The following is a 20,233-nucleotide window of genomic DNA, read 5'->3' on the forward strand; positions in this document are numbered from 1 at the left end:
GACCGCATTTGTGTGTCCAGTTGGATTCTGGGAATTTAACAGGATGCCCCAAGGAATAACAAATGCGCCTTCAACCTTCCAAAGACTGATGGAAAAGTGTGTTGGTGATATGAACCTAAAGGAAGTTTTAGTGTTCATTGATGACCTGATCATTTTCTCATCATCACTGGAAGAACATGAACAGCGCTTGCAGCGTGTCCTTGAACGACTGATGACATATGGTTTGAAACTGGCACCAGAAAAGTGCAAATTCTTTCAAACCTCAGTAAAATATCTTGGCCACATTGTTTCTGAGAGAGGTGTCGAAACCGACCCAGAGAAAGTTCAGGCCTTAAAGACCTGGCCAATCCCCACAAATCTTAAAGAGCTTCAATCCTTTTTAGGATTTGCTGGATACTACCGACGATTCATTCAGGGGTACTCTACTATTGTAAAGCCCCTTAATGAACTAACTTCCGGTTATCCACCGCTCAGAAAGTTGAACAAGAGACAGAAGATAAATGCAGGTTCAGAGTATCGCGACCCAAAGGAGTCCTTTGGTCAGCGGTGGACATCCCAATGTCAGGGAGCCTTTGATGATATAATAAGAAAGCTATCATCAGCTCCAGTCTTGGGATTTGCAGACCCCCAACTTCCGTATGTCCTACATACAGATGCCAGCACTGTTGGCCTTGGGGCTGCATTATATCAGGTTCAAGATGGTCAATCTCGAGTCATAGCTTTTGCAAGTCGAGGACTTTCCAAGAGTGAGAGAAAGTACCCAGCTCATAAGCTTGAATTCTTGGCCCTTAAGTGGGCAGTCACAGAAAAATTTTCTGATTACCTTTATGGTACAGATTTCACAGTAGTGACTGACAGCAACCCACTTACATATATTTTAACATCCGCAAAGCTTGATGCGACGGGGTACAGGTGGTTGTCCAGTCTTTCTACTTACTCATTCAGTCTTCAGTACAGATCGGGTAAGCAAAATCTTGATGCCGACGCACTCTCTCGCCGACCTCACGATCCACCAAAGGATGATTATGCATCCAAGAAGGAAAGCGAGAGAATCCGGCAGTTCACACTGTACCATCTGAGTAACCTTCAAGATCCAGAAACTGTTTCCCAGGAGGTGATCAAGGCTATTTGTGAACGTCATATGGTCACTTCATCAGTACCTGATGTTCAAGCTACCACTCCTGGATTGACTTTGGTTGAATCCCTTACTCACCAGTCCTCAGCAATTCCCGACTGCTTCCTGCAGGAGCAAGTGGATGGGTCCCCTCTTGTCCATTCATTTTCAGAAGAAGAGTTGAGGCAAAAACAAACCTTAGATCCTGCTATCAATGCAGTCGTTGTACTTTTGGAGTCTGGTGAAACTCCATGTCCCAGCCTTAAGCTGGAGTTACCAGAACTACCCTTGTTACTCAGAGAGTTGTCTCGGTTGGAAATACAGAATGGAGTGCTCTATCGTAAGCGACAGGATGGTCCAAACATCTCATATCAGCTCGTGCTGCCTGAGGAGCTAAGAGCTACAGCACTTAAGAGTCTTCATCATGATATGGGCCATCTTGGAGTCGAACGAACAGTAGATTTGGCAAGAACCAGATTTTATTGGCCAAAAATGTACATGACCATAGAGAAAATGGTTAAAACCTGTGAGCGATGTGTTCGCCGAAAAACACATCCAGAGAGAGCCGCTCCACTAATGAACATTAAGACCTGCCGACCCCTTGAACTGGTGTGCATTGACTTTTTGTCAATAGAGCCAGACCGCTCAAACACAAAAGATGTTCTTGTAATAACTGATCATTTTACAAAATATGCAGTGGCTATACCAACTCCAAACCAGCGAGCACAGACCGTAGCAAAGTGCCTCTGGGAAAACTTCATTGTTCACTATGGTTTTCCTGAAAAGCTCCTTAGTGATCAGGGTGCTGATTTCGAATCAAAAACCATTAAAGAACTCTGTGAACTTATTGGCATGAGGAAAGTGCGCACAACCCCTTACCATCCCAGGGGAAATCCGGTTGAAAGATTCAATCGCACTCTTCTTCAGATGCTTGGAACACTTGATAAGTCAGATAAACTCCACTGGAAAGACTTTGTCAAACCTCTGGTACATGCTTATAATTGTACAAAGAGTGACGTGACTGGATTCTCTCCGTATGAATTAATGTTCGGGAGACAACCCAGACTGCCCATTGACTTGATCTTCAGATTGCCCACCAATGCTAGTAAGCAGACTCATTCCCAGTATGTTGGCAATCTAAAATCTCGGTTGGAAGAAAGTTACCATATTGCTACTAGTAATGCAGCAAAGAATGCAAGTCGCAATAAAGCCAGATTTGACCGGCGGGTGATTGAATCAACCTTGCAGACAGGAGACAGAGTTCTCGTACGAAATGTGAAGCTGCGTGGAAAACATAAGTTGGCAGACAAGTGGGAGGAGGATGTTTATATTGTCCTCAAGCGAGCTGGAGAAATGCCAGTTTATACTGTCAAACCTGAAAGTAAAGATGGACCAGTGCGGACTCTGCACAGAGACTTGCTTCTGCCATGTGGATTCCTGTCAGCAGCTGCAGAACCTGAAACAGTCAAACCTCGTCCAAACAAGAGACCAAGAACAAGACAATGTCCAGTCGTCGAGAGTGAAGAGGAGATCATCTCAGATTTGGATGATGTACCTGATTGGACATTCTTCCCTCGTATTATATCAAAACCTGATACATATGTTGTAGTGCCTGAAACTCACAAGTCGAGTGAGCCTCCTTGTGCAGCCCAGAAAGCAGCAGAAACAGAGGAGTCTGTAGTTTCCCTCTCACCTGATGCTCCAGCAACTCAGTCCCTTGTAGGAGATGGAAGTACTGGAGATATTCACGGTGCATCAAGTGTCAACTCACCTGAAAGTGTCAACTCACCTGAAAGTGTCAACTCACCTGAAAGTGTCAACTCACCTGAAAGTGTCAACTTACCTGAAAATGTCAACTTACCTGAACATGACAACTCACCTGAACAAGCAGAAGTTTTGCCTGAACTGAACTCAGTTAACAGATCCCCCCAGTGTTTGGATTCACAGCAGTCTGAGGAAACTCCTCCAGATAATGAAATAAGCTCAGATGCAGCATATGATGATGGGTGTTGTGATGCAAATGCACCTGTTACTGCCCAGCCTGAACCCTTAAAGTTTCAGACTGATGGACTTCAAGATGGTGAAACATCCCTCCGTCGCTCTCAAAGAGTGCACACAAAGCCTAATAGATTAGAATATGTAAAACTTGGAAATCCGCTGATAATGGCGGTGAATTCTCTTTTCCAGGGTCTTAGTGAGGCATTGACTAGCTCCCTGAATGGTTTTGAGAATGTACCCCATAATTCCGTCAGGCATGTGTAAGCCGTGTGACACAGTGTCACATTGCAGATGCCCAGGGACGGGCATACCCTTCAGAGGGGAGGGTGTAACCCACATAAAATGTGGATGCCTCTTTAAGAAACAGAGGTTAGGGAAGCTAGGTGGTCTACCTAGCCAATAGGAAGCTTAGTTTCCAGTGAGTTTAGACCAATCAGAATTCAGACTGCCGCTGCAAGACCCGCCCTTCCGCAGCATTGAGTGTGTAAGCGAGAGAGATCCGGAAACGATTAAGCTGGGCAGCGTGAGAGTCTCTGTTTTAAAACAGTTATATAACTAAACAAACGCTTTCCCAGATCATCCGACTTCTAAGCTGGATGCGTGAAGTGGAAAGAAAAAGGAAAAGGAAAGACAAGTTAACTTTTTCTGCTGAACACCGTTAGAGCTGACTCGTTAGCTCTAACGGCCAACGGCTACTAGTTTAGCCCTAACGGCTACTAGGCTGACGGTTTAAGTTCATGTTCCCCGTTCAGTTGAAGGTAAAACCTAATTTATATTATATTCTTACTTTGTTCACAATTAAAGCTCATATTATCAAGGTTAAAGCAAGAAAAATATGCCTTATTACACTATCTAGTGCCTCACGGGTCCGGACTGAGAGCCACCATATTGTTGTCCCTAACGTGTCGCATTGAGATCGGTGAGCATATTCTGTGCCTTTCATTTGGGTTTTTGTTCTGTTTATCACATTTTTGTTGAATAATATTGTTTATCTGAACTATTTGATTATTAAAATGTAAACTTTTACTGATTTTGGATAAAATGTAATGTTTAATATTGTTTGAAGAAATGCTTTTGTAATTTACAGTAATTGATGTCAAATATATAGAAACATGATTTAAGGATTAAAGCTAGAACAGCTTAATAAAATCCTATGATTCTGCTGGTCCTGTCTGTTGACAGGTCAGGTTTTTTTGTTTATGCTGGATTGTTCCTGAGGTGGATTCCTCCTGTGACTTTGATGGCGAGCCTTCCCACCTGGACTTGGAGGGAGCTGGATTCCTGGATTCCTTCTTTCCCATTTGGAGTCCTGCTGCACCCCGCGGTGTGGTAGGCCGGTACCACTCACATCTTCACACACAGTTGGTTATGAGTGAGACCACTGACTGACATTTTTCTTTTTATTGTTTAATCCTGGAATTTCTGATCTCACCTTTTGGACTGGTTTTTATTTGGTACTTTGTAACAAACTGCTGTGTAGGAAATTCTCCTCATGTGAATGGTGTTGAGCTGAACCTAATTGGAACTGGAATTGATTGATCTGTTGCCTATTACGATTTAGAATTCAGATTACCAGGGTGCACCCAAAAGATTCAAAACTGAGAACTAGCACTTGGCCAAGTATTTGTATTATTTTTTTTTGTATTTTATTGTGTGTAATTTTATTTTCATAATTGTGTGTCTTGTATAACTGTTTGTTAATTTCATGGTTTATGTCACTAAAGCCAGTTGTTTTTTTTAAAATTCATTTAACTGCCTTTGTGTGTCATTTAAACACCCCACTATGCTCCGATAGTCGAACCTATTGGCCCATTCATCTAATATATAAAATACCCTTCTCATCTGTGTTACACCATCACCCACTTCTTTTATCAATGTCACCAAGCGAAAGATCTCTGAGTAAAGCCAGAATGACTAATGGGAGGCTTCACTTTGGCAAAACACAAACTTTGCAGACATGCTGGCACATTTTCGGCTTACTAATCATTGATTTATGAGGCAAATGAGGCTCAATTAAGTTCAAGTGCTCACAAGAAAGTATGCGCATCTCCAGTTCATTCTCTTTGTAACAACATCAGGTTTCACTGCATTGTTATGACATTTTTGCCCTGGGCTTGCATATCTAGGATTCATTATGTATACTGAGCACAAATAATAATTAGATCACAGTTTTGCTTTAGGAAGAATATTTTGCCCTGATGCATCTTTTTCTTCTCCTAGTCCAACAAAGACGTGGGCACTAAGTGGCACACACACACAGACACAAACACACGCAAATGCGCGCACATACACACACACACCCAGACATTGTTTGATTGTTCGCAACTACACACATAAACCCCTATGCTTTGCAGGTCCACTTAGTAGAGAGCAACTAATCTAATCAAGTCCAGCAGCTAATGCACAATGAAAGCAGAGTCATTTACTCGAGATAAAATACGTCTACTTCCTGTGTGGACAACAGCAGCAGGCACATAGAGAAAGTTCAGCATTCAGAGTGGCACCCAGTGGGATGAAGAGATCTGAGCTGATCAGCAGAGTTGTACAAGAGGCACAATCTTTTGAGCTGCGTCTATCCCGTCAGTTCCTCCTTTATCTGTCAAGTCTTGTCATTGAGTTAAGCTCAATTCATCCGTCTTCCGTCATCAGCAGTTTATCCCCACAAAGGCAGTGCACTCTTTCATATATCTCTCCATGCTCACCTGTCTTTGGTGCTACCTCACTCACAGCTCAGCCTTCCCTCTTCAATAACTTGGTGCTCGTCCGCGTATCGCTCGCTCCATGCGTCTGGCTCAGCCTCTCTATCCTCCAACACCTGCTGTCGAGATCAGCCTCTCGCCTGTCAGATGATGCTGAGAGGAGCCCTCCCCTCTTCATCCTCCCCTCCCTGTTTTCCTCTCTCCCTCTCTCAGCCTCTCCTCCTCACATGCTTGTGTTCACGCTGCTGCTGCTGCTGCTTTTTAATCTAAGGCGGTCACAAGCGCTTTCTTCTCTCTGTCTCTCTTATGTTTCCATCTGCACATCCTGTCTTTTCTCTTGATCTGTTTGTGACAGAGAGAGATGCACATCCGAGCTCGAGCTGTTCCTTTGCCTCAGTGAACCTGCTTGTTAATTGCAGAATTTGCTCATTCAGTAAGACACAACTGCAGACAAATCTACGTTTGGAAGCAAAGTTTAAAAAAAGACAACAAAAGCCAGAACACAACCTCATTTGCTGGGAGGATGCAGAGACATTAGATTTCTGTGTCATCATCTGCCTCTCTCTGACAACTTGTTTCAACATCATAAAACCCCTTGTGCTGAAATGAGCCTAAACACCCCATTGTCCATTTGACACATTAGTGGCAGGCAGCGAGCTGAGAAGCTCTCAAATGTTGCAGATTTTGTAGCACACTCGCACATAATGGGGAAAATGACTTGCTCAGCTCGCAGAGGAATGAGCATAGGTCGGAGTTGTGCAGTGTATTACAGAGTAATCACATTTTCCTCTTTGGCGAGAAGCCTGATCTTTGTGCATGAACATAGAAGAGTCAAATACATTACTAGGTATTATGCATACAATCACAAAAGAGTTGAATAACAAGCATTGCTGGAGTCTACTCCAAACACAACAGTGTCCACTGGTAAATGATTTCATTTCAAATTTACTTATTTAACTAGATCCAGTTTAATTTAGTACTAACATACAAATGGAAGACATGAGCAGAAGAATTTCAGTTTCGAGAGGCGACTTGACATGCCCAGATGAAGTGATTATTCAGAGATGTGTCATCCATGCTGAAACTCTGACTCAACTTCATAAAAAGGTGTTTTAACTCTGTCTCTCAACTGCTTTGGTCAAAACAAACATTTAAACAACAAAATAAACCTGAAATCTAATCACATATAGATTAAAACAACTGTGACAGAGGAATTATGTTTATAGTCAAGTCATAAATTTCCTCCTCCAATGTCTGCTTCTTAAAGTGTTAGCCTGTCCTGTTACCACGCTTTGTAGGATTTTGCAGTTAGCATTTTTACAAATTTGCAGTAAATAAAAGGCTTACATGCAATAAGAATATGTTGCTGTATTTTAGTAGTTTCTGAAATGCTCTTGTTGGCTGAACAGTTTTAATTTTTCCACAGTTGAGGGTTTTTGAGCATGTCACAGCAGCTCAATCTGATTAAGTATGGACTTTGACTAGTCCACTCCAAGACTTTGATCACTGTGGAGGTGGAGTCTCTTGAAGGTTTGAAGGCTTCGTCAATTATGACAAGTCGTCCAGGCCTTAACGCAAAAAAGCAAGCCCAGACTATTATACAATCATTGCCATGTTTTGGTATGATGTTATTTCTCTAAAATACTGGGCTGTTTTAATGCAAAATATAATGGGACCCATGCTTTTCAATAAGTTCCATCTTTGTCTCATATGTCTGCTGGGTTTACCCAGTCTTTTCTCTTTTGTTAAATCATGACCACTGGCCTTAACTGAGGTAAGAGAAAATGTAAATGTCTACTGTAAATGTTGAATTAGGTTTTCTGGGACCTCTTAGATGAGCTGTTGAATAACTGCTGAAGTAATTATTAGGTTGGCCAGTCATGGCAAGATTCACTACGGTTCATTGTTTTCTCGATTTGTAAACAATGGCTCTTACTTTGGATCAATGGAATCCCAGAGTCTTAGAAATGGCCCTGTATCCCTTTCCACACTACAAATCAATGAAGTCGTTACTCTATGCTTCTTGAATAACAAGAAACCAAACGGTGAATGTGAGCCAAAGTTTTCAGATATCTGTTGGCAATCAACACAAATTTGTGTATGAAGCAAATCAAATCACAAGAACTTAATCATACACTTGTGACAGTGAAAGAAACACACAGAGCCTGCTATCCTTTCATTTGCTGCTTCAGTGGCTGCTCCAGTTAATCCACGCTGTGTCTCCCAGCACACAGGTCCCAGGTAAGCCGCTCAACCAGTCACCACAGAAAGATATCCCGTGTGTACTGGGATAACCTGGACACAGTTGAACAGCGGAGAGGGAGAGCATGACACATGCAGGTTAAGTACAGTCAACACCTTTCTCTGGCTGTTTCAATTCTCTTCCTTGCCGGCAGGAAGGATCAGATGATGAAAGAGCAAATCTTGGTTATCATGGGGAGAGCAAATGTTTGTCAAACCAGGACAGAAGAAGGGTGATATCTCTGTAGATTATCTGTCTTTTTTTTTTTTTAGATTGCTATACAGAAAGTCATAATTGCCATATTAAACATTTCGTAATTGGAGAAGCAAATATATACTGCTCAAAAAAATAAAGGGAACATTTAACTTTAATTTTGTGTGTGGCTCCAAATCCAGGCCTCCACTGGTTAATAAATTTGATTTCCATTGATGATTTTTGTGTGATTTTGTTGTCAGCACATTCAACTTTGTACAGAACAAAGTATTCAATGAGAATATTTCATTCATTCAGATCTAGGATGTGTTATTTGAGTGTTCCCTTTATTTTTTGAGCAGTGTACGTGGGTTAAGATTAGACTTCTCTGAATTAAATATTTTTTATTTAGTAAGCTTTACTCCCCTGTTTGTCCCACTCTTTGCTTCCTTTTCTATTCACACTCCTTTCCTTAGAAAAACGGAGTTTAACGTTTACACACAGTCCAAGAGTGCCGGTACCAATGCAGACATGAAAGATGTAACAATCAAAGAAAAAACAGAGGATGAGGGCATGACAATGCATGACAGAAAGACTAAAATTTAAATAACACCATGGAACAAACATTAATAACTCTAATCAAGTGGAAAACAAAAGCAAGAAGGCAAAAATTTAGGAACAAGTTTTCTGAAATATGCCAGGATGGAAAGAAGTGAGTGAAGACCAGCAGAAGCTTCCAAAGAAAAAATGTACAAGAAAACCAACTGATGGCCCACCTAAAAATAAAACTGAGAAAACTCCAAGTTTCAAAACTTAAGAAAACAAAACCACAAAGAATGCAACAGAGTGGTGGAATTTTCCTGCTCAGTCTTTACTTATCTCCAAAGTGTTGGTAAAGAATGTTATGTGTAGGATGTAGAGTAATATAGAAGCACAAAATGCAAACTGAAACCACCCACACCCAAACTAAGCAGCGTACAGAACATGTAAAGACCTAGCATCAAACCAGATTTTTTTTAAGCGTTTGTCCTCTGTAGTCAGCCAGAATACAGGAGAAAAAAGTTACAGAAACTGCAAACATCTCCCATTTCTAAGGTCTCCTTTTACATTACAGTCATGTTAGATGTCAATACGACTGTCCTCTTGGGTCTCTGAAGACCCCTGTAAAATCCTGGTAATATAGACCCTAAATAAGTAACTACTGTAGTTAAAAACTCCTTGTACATTTTACGTTTTTAACAAGTTTATTAGTATTTTGAATTTTTTTCTTGTTTAAGTTTCTTGCACAATGCAAGCGCTCTACCAACTGAACCACCAAGCGCTCATAAACTTCAGTCTTGAAGTTGTTTATGGATTACTGCTGCTCATTGGTTCTTCATAATTAATAATGCATTAACTGTTCATTCAAAAATAAATTGCAATGCTAAGTCTATACAGATATATTGTGGTTCTTTCAGAATGTAATAGAGATCACTAAATTTATCCTTTAGGCTGTTCTTTTTCAGGAGTTATGATACTGGTTGATTTATGAACATTATAATAATTTAATGTGGCTTAATATTCTTACATAATAACATAGCAATCTAATAGTTATAATATTACACTTCCAGCAGGCTCAATGCCACACTGAAGCTTTGAAATAAGAATGGAATGGTACTCTTTAAACTTTATAAGCTTTTCTGATGTATTTTTTCTGATATTCAAATGACCATGTTTTTTTACACATCCAACTGTATTTAAATATTTCCTTTTATTTTGTTTATCTTTTATACAAGTTCCCAATAAAATAACTTCTAAAACTAGCAAGAGCAGCTGATCCCCATGATCAAATGGTCCTGTGTGTAATACACTAAACATATTAGCAATTCAAGCAATCAGATAAGACTTGTGATGTAACATGTTAATTCTTTAAAAGTAAAATTAATTAATCAAATTGGATACATAAATTAAGCTTTCAGGTGACAAACAATGAAAATATAGAAGCTCTGATGTGTCTCACAGAAGGTTCTGTAGATACAGACAAAAAAAGAGGGTTGTAAGCAATCAGATGACTCTCCAGCAAAGACTAATTAACATGAGTAGCTTTCTTGAGGAGGACTTGGTCTTTCACTCTAATCATTGCCTTAAAAGATGCCTAGAGAGGTCTATTTTTTTCTCCCCAATAAAGCGTTGTCTCTCCATCTGGATGGCTCATTGATGACAGCATGTTGGTCATTCATAATTATATTTAATCTGTAATTAAACAGTTATTGTAACTACCTTTAAAAATAGAAAGTGATGTTTCAGCTTTACAGTAAGCATAATCTTTAACTGTTAGACTAAATAAGAAATAAGCAGCAAGTGTTGCAAGAAAATTACATTTTGAATTTCAGCAGGAAATTATTCCGGTTCATTGTTGTTGTGTTATATTTAATGGAAGTATCTCTGTCATTGGTCATGACCTGTCATAGTTTAATGAGACAGTTATGGCAACTAAGCTGTCATTAGTGTATTTTTTCAGTATTGCACCAACCAAAGATTTCCTGTGAAAACTTGACCCCAGTCAGAAACACTGCTAATGTGTTGTACCCTTTCTCAGGGACAATAAGGACACAAAAACTGGACTGATAGCCTGGTGCTTATAACTGTATTTTATGGACTATAAGTCACACAGATTTTCATATTAGTTGATCCTGCTACATCTTTTTCTCTTTATGGTATTGATTCATACAGACTGATGTGAACCAACTATCTTTGTAACTCTGGTTACAAAGACAGTAACCAAATAGTTACTATCTTTGGTTACTAACAAAGTAACCAAAGATACTTTGATAGTATCTTCATGGTATTGATTCGTACAGACTGATGTGAACCAAAGAGTTACTATCAGCAGCCGAGAAGAAGCTAATCACTAATGATGCTATGTCTTCATGCTCTGGTAGTTGCCAACCAGATGAATATTAATGACTTTGTAGACAAGCCTTTTTGGTGTTGCCGCTTCATGCAACGCAGCTGCCTCTATCACCTTGTATTTACACTGCATGTGTCTCTGCTTCGCTGTGCACTTCGCTGGCAGAGCAGACCACCCTGAAACTATCAAAAACTGTCCGCAGACTTCCAAGCCAAGGTCGGAAACTTTCTGTGAGTTAATTGAAAATTAGGTAGCTGAACACAACACATCACTAGTGACTTTTCTTCTTTATGATATTTTTTGACTGATACAGCTCTTGCTCCAGAGCACCTTCAGTCTGGAAAATGTACTATCTTGCTTCACTTGGGTTCTTTTCTTTTATTCAGTGTAGTCAAACTAGCACAATAATATCTCTGATTGGAACCCAACAGTTCAAATGAGCTAAACATACTATAAATATAGGTGTGTGCAAATCTGTAGCATAAATTTTAACATGACTTTCTGTAAAAAAAAATATTTACCAAGCTCAAGTTTAATGTAATTTTTTTCTTTCTCCTGTAGAAATGCTTTAGCTTTCTTAAGATACTATACAAACTTACTTCATCTTTGGTAAATAAAGACAAGCTTTGTGACTCATTAGTAGGTTGATTGAAGGAAACCCCTCTGTGCTGCATTTCTGAGAGTCCCTGCGACTATTTAGCTGATTAAAGTTATTATGTGGCTTGATATAGTGAGGTTTCCTGTTGTTCCAAGTGGCAACAGTGACTGCTGAGTGAAAACCCAAAACAAGTATGAAATAACGATGAGCAAGATAGGCTCATTGACATACATACAGAAAACAAGTGCTGAAGACAGATTTTTAAATGTGACCAACATTTGTAAGGTAAAAATACTCAAAATACTTATGTTATAAGTAGAAACATTTAGTGAAGGCAATAATCATTAGAACTGTTTGCTGAATTTTGCAAGTTCAATCACATAAAAAACAATTATAAACTTACATTGTTATGCTGGTTATATTTAATGAAGACAGAATATTAGCCACAAATGAAATTATTATGCTTCATAAATAAACTCAGAAAAGTCTAGAGATACTTGAAGATATAAAAAACAATTTGGTTAGCAACTTTGTCATAAATGACAATGGGCAAGTGAGACTGAGCAAAAACCTAAGTGTGATATGTCATTAACGCTACTGCTATTTTCTTTTGCTCTTGGTTTAATGACGAGAAATATCTAACTGGTGCATTTCTTTTTAGCTTGGAAGTAATGAGGCCTTATGACAATGAGGCTTTTCATAATTACAATAGCCATGTTTTGCTACTTCATAAAGTTTTATTGGAATTGCCAGACAGATAATTGTGGAGAATAAGTGTCTGTGTAGGATCATAATTAGTATTTTCAAAAATGTCTATATCACAAAGTGCTTCACAATGTTTTCTATTGTTGTTGATTCCCTACCAATCTAATCTTTTGGTCTATTTTGTATTTAACTGAGCAGGTGAAGCGAGCAGCAGAATATCTCCATCTGCTTTAGACCTGGTTGGCCAGAAGGGCCTTTATAACTCTGCGGCTCTGACCTTAGTGCCACCCACAAGAGCAAATCCAGATGCAGACCGATTTCCAGGCTGAACACACTAAAAGTGGGACACACTCCAAGGGCTTGCAGCCAGGTTTCTTTCCTTTTTCAGAATAGCATACAGATCTCCTCCCAGCAAAATAAAAGGACAAAAAGTCAAATTAGTTTTTTTATGGAAGAAACTGCAATCTCGTCTACAATTCTTTCTTTTTTTTAAAAATAAAAAATTCTATTATATTTAGGATATTCTCATCAGATGCACTTCAAACATGTACTTTGGCACAGGTTAATAACAGATCTGTGCATCACTCTTTTTCTTTCTTCATGCTCTGACATTTATTCAAACCAGACTTATCCAGTTTTATTAGCTGATTGCAATAAATATTTATTTTATTACTTTCTTAAAAGTTAGGTGTTTAAGTACATTAATAAGAAACTAGAAAATTCCGCAGAAATTTTAAGGGGCATGCCAAAGTGTGCCCGTCGGTTTTTAATCAAGCGTTCTGATGCAAAAAATTAGCATTAATGCTAAAGAAAGCTTCAATGTAGTCAATAACCTGTGGTGAGTCAGAAACATGTTGACTAAACTGCACCTGTACCATTCAGTATGTTGAAATTAATGCATAAGCCAAAATGCTAATATTAGCGTGAAGACTAATATTCATGTAGGATGTTAGGATGTGCACTGCCTTGCGCAGCAAGGCAGTGCACTAGTGGGGGCAGTAAAATGCTAAATTTTGTGCTAATGTTGTGCACAATCTTGTGCTAATGTTAATGAACTGCCTTGCTGCGCAAGGCAGTTCACTATCCTGAGGAAAAAAAATGCGAAAAAAGCTTAATATTATTGCAACGCCTACGGCGTTGCACTAGCATGAGAGGAGTGCAGCAACTCTTTGAAGCAGTTAGTTTTTCTGATCAAAGCGGCTTACTGTTCAGCATCCATAAGAGCAATCCGAAAACTTTTTGAAGCATATAAGAGGGCAATTTCTTGTCTCCGATGGAACCACGATTTAAATCTGTAGTTCTCTCTGCACTAACCTGAGAGAAAAACGTAATAAAGGCCTGATAGGAATATTCAGGCTTTTATTTTGAAATTTTCAGTAAGCTTCATTTTAAATGGCCACACTAATCCCATGTCTAACAGTGGTTGGGTTATACCAGTTCATATATAATGCCCAGAACATTCTGCCCTGTCTGTAGTTATAACATTCTGCTCACCTTCTTTCTGTAATAAGTCAGAGTTCCACCATTATGTACTTCTTAACTGCCAGCTCAGCCCTCCTTTGTAATGATTGAGGGTTCCACCATGTTGACCTTCCGACCTTCTGCTCAGGCCTCTGTAGTAAAGTGTTCCATCGTGTTTAGAACTACAAAGATGGTGTTTTTGTAGTCCTAAGGAGCAGTTTGGCTTTTGTCTGTGTTCTGTTGCTATAGTGACCAAGCCTCCCCCTGTGTTTCTCCAGACAGGGGGAGAAACAATTCTATCTGTTTGACCCAGCCAGTTTCACTCCAAAAAGCTGTCCGAACAACTCCTTTCCATTCGGGAACCGTGATACGTATTCGAAAACCGTTTGAAGCGTATGAGAGGGCTATTTGTCGTCTCATTTAGTACCGCGATTCATATCTGTAGCTCATTCACAGTAATTGCAGTGATGAGAGAAAAATGGTGTGCGCTGAGCTCAGAACTTTTTGCAGAAATGTATGTAAAAAGAGCAATTACATGATGTAAAAATTGTCAAGGCTTTTATTTTGAAAATTTTCAATAAGCTTCATTTGAAATTGCCACACTAATTTCATGTGTAATAGTGATCAGGTTAAATCAGTTATATAATGCTCAAAGCACAAGTTGTTTATAATACCAGCCAACTCCTCCTCTGTAATAACTGAGTGTTCCGCCATGTTGTAGTTCTGACATGCTGCTCAGGCCTCTGTTTTAACTGAGTCTTGGCCATAGATAGAACTACAGTTATGGCAGTTATGGCTGCTGGTTTGTAGTCCAAACCAGCAGATTTGCCTTTCTCTGGATTCTGTTGCTATAGCGATTGGCCCTCAGCCAACTGCTGTGTGTGTGAGACAGAAAGCTGGGGAAGGATTTCAATCTTTGAGACAACCATGAAATGCTAATGTTAATGAACTGCCTTGCTGCGGCAAGGCAGTTCACTATCCTGAGAAAAAAAACATAAAAAAAAGATTTTCATTTTTGCATCGCCTACGGCGATGCACTTTTGTCAGTGCAATTTTCAGAGTTTTATTTTGAAACTTTCAGTAAACTTAATTTTCATAACCACACTAATCCAATGTGTAACAGTGGTTTGGTTAATCCACCTGTATAATGCCCAAAACAGGAAGTAGTTCTAACTGCCAGCTCAGCCCTCCTCTGTAATAATTGAGTGTTCCGCCATGTTGTAGTTCTGACCTTCTGCTCTGCCCTCTGTATTAAAGTGTTCCGCCATGTTTAGAACTACAGAGTCTTTGTAGTCCAAACCCCAGCAGTTCTCCCTCTCTGCATTCTGTTGCTATAGTGATGAAAGTGCCCTGTGTGTGTCAGACTTATCTATCTTTATGAGACACCCAGTCAGTTTTAATGGAAAAAGCAGTCCGAACGACTGCTTCCCGTTCGGGTTCCGTAAGTCCGATCCAAAAACCGTTTGAAGCATATGAGAGGGCTATTTCTCATCTCATCTATTACCGCGATTCATATCTGTAGCTCAATCACAGTAATTGCAGTGATGAGAGAAAAATGGTGTGCGCTGAGCTCAGAGATTTTTCAGAAATGTATGTAAAACACTGGAGAGGAGCGTCAGTTATCCTGTCCCAAAACTTTGCTCTGAAGCACCTGGACCGAAAACCATAAGCCCTAGGGAAATTTTGAAAACATTTTACCGGAGCAGGCATTCGTATCAATGTCATGACCGACTTTCATACCAATAGAGCAATTTTTGCACCCATGAGAGCGATTTCAAAATTATTTTGGGGTCAAAATTCCACTCTTTTTCTCACTCTAAAAAGCGGCAGTTGGTTTCAGTTACACTCTAAGGTTTCGGCAGTTGGAAATTTCGCTCGTTTTTCGCTTTTTACGTCGCCGTCGTAACTCCGATCCCCAATAAAAGTAATAGCTCCAATGCCGGGATCGAGACACACGTTTTGATACCACTTTTGTGGGTGGGCACGCAGCGGTACGAGCCGCATTAACGGTAATGGAAGAAGATGTTATAACTAGAAAATTCCGCAGAAATTTTAAGGGGCATGCCAAAGTGTGCCCGTCGGTTTTTAATCAAGCGTTCTGATGCAAAAAATTAGCATTAATGCTAAAGAAAGCTGCAATGTAGTCAATAACCTGTGGTGAGTCAGAAACATGTTGACTAAACTGTACCTGTACCATTCAGTATGTTGAAATTAATGCATAAGCCAAAATGCTAATATTAGCGTGAAGACTAATATTCATGTAGGATGTGTGGCATCATTAGCATGTTTTCTGTCATTGATTTACTCCATTCAGTATACTGAACATCGCTAATAAGTAAGAAAATTATCTAATAGCTACCTTTAGGGAAAAGGCTAATGCTAATGCTAATGCACTGCCTTGCTGCGCAAGGCAGTGCACTAGTGGGGGCAGTAAAATGCTAAACTTGTGCTAATGTTAATGAACTGCCTTGCTGCGCAAGGCAGTTCACTATCCTGAGGAAAAAAATGCGAAAAAAGCTTAATATTATTGCAACGCCTACGGCGTTGCACTAGCATGAGAGGAATATGCAGACTTTTATTTTGAAACTTCCAGTAGGCTTCATTTTAACCACCACACCAATTCAATGTGTAAAAGTAGTTTGTTTAAACCATTCACATAAAGCCCAAACCTGATGTGAAAAATATCAAGGCTTTTATTTTGAAATTTTCATTAAGCTTCATTTTAATTGACCACAGCAATAAAATGTGTAACAGTGGTTGGGTTAATCCAACTATATAATGCCCAAAGTAAAGTGTTCCATCGTGTTTAGAACTACAAAGATGGCGTTTTTGTAGTCCTAAGCAGCAGCTCTGCTTTTCTGTGTTCTGTTGCTATAGTGACCAAGCCTCTTTGTCAGCTGGGAGAGAGACACACAGGGGGAGAAACAATTCTATGTGTTTGAGCCAGCCAGTTTCACTCCAAAAAGCTGTCCGAACAACTCCTTTCCATTCGGGAACCGTGATACGTATTCGAAAACCGTTTGAAGCGTATGAGAGGGCTATTTGTCGTCTCATTTAGTACCGCGATTCATATCTGTAGCTCATTCACAGTAATTGCAGTGATGAGAGAAAAATGGTGTGCGCTGAGCTCAGAACTTTTTGCAGAAATGTATGTAAAAAGAGCAGTTACATGATGTAAAAATTGTCAAGGCTTTTATTTTGAAAATTTTCAATAAGCTTCATTTGAAATTGCCACACTAATTTCATGTGTAATAGTGATCAGGTTAAATCAGTTATATAATGCTCAAAGCACAAGTTGTTTATAATACCAGCCAACTCCTCCTCTGTAATAACTGAGTGTTCCGCCATGTTGTAGTTCTGACATGCTGCTCAGGCCTCTGTTTTAACTGAGTCTTGGCCATAGATAGAACTACAGTTATGGCAGTTATGGCTGCTGGTTTGTAGTCCAAACCAGCAGATTTGCCTTTCTCGGGATTCTGTTGCTATAGCGATTGGCCCTCAGCCAACTGCTGTGTGTGTGAGACAGAAAGCTGGGGAAGGATTTCAATCTTTGAGACAACCATGAAATGCTAATGTTAATGAACTGCCTTGCTGCGCAAGGCAGTTCACTATCCTGAGAAAAAAAACATAAAAAAAAGATTTTCATTTTTGCATCGCCTACGGCGATGCACTTTTGTCAGTGCAATTTTCAGAGTTTTATTTTGAAACTTTCAGTAAACTTAATTTTCATAACCACACTAATCCAATGTGTAACTGGTTTGGTTAATCCACCTGTATAATGCCCAAAACAGGAAGTAGTTCTAACTGCCAGCTCAGGCCTCCTCTGTAATAATTGAGTGTTCCGCCATGTTGTAGTTCTGACCTTCTGCTCTGCCCTCAGTATTAAAGTGTTCCGCCATATTTAGAACTACAGAGTCTTTGTAGTCCAAACCCCAGCAGTTCTCCCTCTCTGCATTCTGTTGCTATAGTGATGAAAGTGCCCTGTGTGTGTCAGACTTATCTATCTTTATGAGACACCCAGTCAGTTTTAATGGAAAAAGCAGTCCGAACGACTGCTTCCCGTTCGGGTTCCGTAAGTCCGATCCAAAAACCGTTTGAAGCATATGAGAGGGCTATTTGTCGTCTCATTTAGTACCGCGATTCATATCTGTAGCTCATTCACAGTAATTGCAGTGATGAGAGAAAAATGGTGTGCGCTGAGCTCAGAAATTTTACAGAAAAGTCTGAAAATGAATGGTGGAGTGCCTGAAGGTACCCTGTCACTTGATTTTGCTCTGAAGCACCTTGACAGAAAACCGTCAGTCCTAGAGAAATTTCGAAGACATTTTACCGGAGCAGGCATTCGTATCAATGTCATGACCGACTTTCATACCGATAGAGCAATTTTTGCACCCATGAGAGCGATTTCAAAATTATTTTGGGGTCAAAAATCCACTCTTTTTCTCACTCTAAAAAAGCGGCAGTTGGTGTCAGTTACACTCTGCGTTTCGGCAGTTGGAAATTTCGCTCGTTTTTCGCTTTTGATGTCGCCGTCGTAACTCCGATCCCCAATAAAAATAATAGCTCCCTTCTCGGCATCGAGCCGCACGATTTGATACCACTTTTGTGGGGGTACACGCAGCGGTATGAGCCGCATTAACGGTGATGGAAGAAAAATAAATAATCTATAATAAAGAGACATTCTATTGGGTGTAGAACAATAGGTGCCTGCCATGCAATGCATGGAGGCAGTGACTGACCTGCTTCGCAGGTCAGTCACTGCTCTCCTTATGCATTGCTAATGGCATGCCCCAATAATAAACAGACATTCTATTAGGTGAAGAACAATAGGTGCCTGCCATGCAATGCATGGAGGCAGTGACTGACCTGCTTCGCAGGTCAGTCACTGCTCTCCTTATGCATTGCTAATGGCATGCCCCAAAAATGCCTTAAGTGTCTTGGGCCAAAGCAGAACAAAGACATTCAGAAACTCAACTCAAGGTGACATTCCTGCTACAATAAAAACACAAGATACCCTATGAGTCACACATTGCACTGTGGGAAAATTAGAGTCAATAGCTATTTAATAATATAACAGCATATTGAAAAAGACTCTTTATGAATAGCCTTGCTGTCAAAACGTATTTGGGAACAGAGGGAACTCAGTAAGCTTCACAATTTCTCTGGAGCTATTCATTTAAAGAAGTGACCAATAAAAGCACCAACATGTTTTCAGCAACACCTTACAGCATAAGCAACATATCAGGTTGGCACTACTTTTTGCAAAAACCAGCTGCCAGAGAGACAGTATCTTCCCTCAGGCAGTCTCTCTGATGAACACAACAAACACCTTACAGCATGAGTTGTCAGTTACTCAGATGTGAAATAAAATAAGAATATTTGCATTTTATGTATGTATACTTTACGTCTGTACACTGTGAGCACTCAAAACCAAGGTCAAATAACTTGTTTGTGTACAAAACCATTAAAGATGATTTTTATTCTGAATAGTTGTGTTTTTACTTGGTACTAAGTTTCCTTTGCACTACTGAATGGAAACCACTGAAACTAAGACACTGAATAATTGGATGGTGCTGTATGCACTGCATATCCACAAATAAAAATAATGCTCTAGATAATCTGCAGCAAAGTGGAAACTGTGGTTTGAGGTAAGTTGGTCTATGAATATACCATTAATATTAATTTAGTTAGATTTAGTGGTCTGCCAAATCACTAGATATCATTCCAAGTGAACATCTCTCTGACAAAATCTATCCAGTCAGCAAGAGAGTCTGATATAATATTAGAGACCACACTGACTGTCTTTTTAGTTTGCTTTCATGTCATTTATGAAACATGTTGGCTCTTGGTTGGTATTGCAGACGTAAAAAAGTGTGTCACAATTACAGCAAAGCCAAGAAACCTCACACACAAATATCTGGTCCATCCACTAAGCAACAGGTGGCTCCGGTTTATCCATTTACTTTCTACTCACGACACTGACTCCCCTCCATTAAGATGGAAATGATCATTAACAGCCGTTTGAAGTAGCACACATGCCTAATTAGATGCCTCTCCAGCTAACTCTCTCTTCTTTAAAAAGGCAGAGGAGCACTTCATTAACACTCAGGTTCTCAAGTCTGTCAAAATGCTGGCTCAGGCTTGTGTTCCTGGCTGCAAAGCAACAGATGCAACTTCCAGCTGCGCCCCTGCATTTCACCAAAGCCTAAAACGGAACCTCTTGGAAATGAACGTCCCTGTCAATCTAGGCCAATAAAATTAGATGATCTCTAACTCACTGACAGTATCTTTAGCCATAATAAATTATGATTATGCTTGTTCGCTCTCATGCTAA

The 20,233-nt window shown here is 39.8% G+C and overlaps 1 protein-coding gene and 1 long non-coding RNA gene across 5 annotated transcripts in view; one reads left to right on the plus strand and one right to left on the minus strand.

Moving 5' to 3' along the window:
* Positions 1-20,233, minus strand: part of rap1gapb (RAP1 GTPase activating protein b) — an 85,161-nt gene that overhangs the window by 49,282 nt on the left and 15,646 nt on the right. The window lies entirely within an intron of this gene.
* On the plus strand, positions 3,494-4,859 carry LOC106913216 (uncharacterized). Its single transcript, XR_001417167.2, has 3 exons — positions 3,494-3,870; positions 3,969-4,031; positions 4,295-4,859. It is a non-coding gene; the product is annotated as an uncharacterized LOC106913216 (long non-coding RNA).

The sequence above is a fragment of the Poecilia mexicana genome, unplaced genomic scaffold (assembly GCF_051168715.1).
Source record: "Poecilia mexicana isolate PSO_F unplaced genomic scaffold, ASM5116871v1 scaffold_5, whole genome shotgun sequence".
NCBI lineage: Eukaryota > Metazoa > Chordata > Actinopteri > Cyprinodontiformes > Poeciliidae > Poecilia > Poecilia mexicana.